At 41.2% G+C, this 1747-nt stretch overlaps 1 long non-coding RNA gene across 1 annotated transcript; it reads left to right on the top strand.

Moving 5' to 3' along the window:
* The first annotated feature begins 633 nt into the window (after positions 1-633).
* Positions 634-1277, top strand: LOC135530355 (uncharacterized). Its single transcript, XR_010453832.1, has 3 exons — positions 634-708; positions 1024-1128; positions 1212-1277. It is a non-coding gene; the product is annotated as an uncharacterized LOC135530355 (long non-coding RNA).
* Positions 1278-1747: the final 470 nt, after the last annotated feature.

Genomic DNA, 1747 nt, shown 5'->3' with positions numbered 1-1747 from the left:
TGCCCAGTGGGCTCAGATCAAAATAAGTGCACAAGTCAAAGTAAGTGCACTATATAGGGAATGGCGTGCCATTTGTCTGTGTGTGTGTGTTAGGATATGTTTTGTACCAATCAATTGATGAAAATGTATCCCTCAGAAAGCAAGATGGATCGTAGTGATGAGAGAATCAAAAGAGCTTTAAGGCGCCGCCCTTATGTGGTAAATACCTATTTATTTATTTTGTGTTCTGTCTTTGTTATCACATTTTATATTGAGTGTTGTGTTGACAGTTGAATCCAGTGAGGGTGAACTCCCTGATTCTGTGATGTGGCCAACCGGTAAGGTGCACAGAAGACCAAGGCCTGTAAGTCAAATCCGACCTGAAAACAATTACACATAAACATTACTTATGCTCCATGTACAAACTGCAGTTATCACAATAAAAGCAACTGCAGATATCCCTCCCCATCAAACTCATTTGAAATTGAATGCTCTCTTGGCAGTCTACTTCAGTGCAGACCCCTCAGATCCACAAAAGGCCTGTAAGTCACATTCAAATCAACCACATAACAGTAGCTACTTAAATGATTTATTGATAGCTACATAATTTATTTCCAAGGCCAAAATGAGCAAAATAGTTTTTACTGTTCACAGCCAATCATTGAGAGCTGTGGGCAGGAACAGACATCTGGGGATGGACGGGACATGAATCCAGAGCCTCTCAGCCAGGTCAGACATCTCTGCTGTTCCCATAGAGATCAATCTGTTGATTCATATGGCAATTTTGGTTGGCTTGGTTGAATTGACAATCCTTCATTGGAAATGCTAAAGAATCCTACAGTATGGAAGGTCTTTAGTCCCATCCCTAATGTTATGGGAGTTGCATTTATTGCATTTCAATACATTTGCATTTTCAATTACCCATGAATTACTCACTACTTGTACAAGTATGTTGGATTGCCTAAATATTCAACATTTTCTTGGCAGTCAATGCCAGTGAATTCCATGGCTGCCCTAAGTACATGCCTTTGTCTGTCTCCTCAGTCTGGAAGGGTGACTCGGCTGATGGAGAGAAATTATGATGGGGTGATCTCATCCTCCAACTCTGATGACATCTCTATCTACTCCTTCACTGACTGTGAATCTGAGGTAAGAGAGTTGTACACCATAGATGTGTTGAGTGATATGACTGTGAAGAGAATAGTCTCAGACTAACTGACTCTGATACACAGTCTGATGAGGATCATGAAAGGAGGACACCACCGCTGATAGTGAAGGATAAGGAGGATGGAAAGGTGACAAAGTTTGAAGTGAGGGAAATGGTAGAGGACGACAATCTGTCTCTCCACTCCTTGGATGATTCAGACTTTCTGGTATGTTCTGCACCATGTATTTGAGTAACTCTTTGACTGAATGTGGAGAATGGACTATGACCAACTAGCTCTCTGACACAGTGTGATAATGGCAATGATGTATTCTCTTACATTTGTGTGTTAGTGGTGCGCAAGTCAGCTGTTTGTTCAACCAAGCCCATCCGCAACCGCCCGACCATATGTGAAAAAGTGAAAACCTGACCCTAGTCCGCAAATATAGAACACCATCAGAGAAGGCGGAACAATTTTTTTAGTCATGGGGTGCAGGATTTTGTTGTGGCTAATATGGATATGTTTCTGCTTATCATTTCCAACATTTTGGCCGGCTATTTGTTAGTCAACTTGTCTATAATTAGATAGAAGACTAAATAAACCCTTGCTCACCGGAATAATGT

The sequence above is a fragment of the Oncorhynchus masou genome, unplaced genomic scaffold, assembly GCF_036934945.1.
Source record: "Oncorhynchus masou masou isolate Uvic2021 unplaced genomic scaffold, UVic_Omas_1.1 unplaced_scaffold_13235, whole genome shotgun sequence".
In the NCBI taxonomy this organism is placed as follows: Eukaryota; Metazoa; Chordata; class Actinopteri; order Salmoniformes; family Salmonidae; genus Oncorhynchus; species Oncorhynchus masou.
This window is presented reverse-complemented; position numbering and strand designations above follow the sequence as displayed.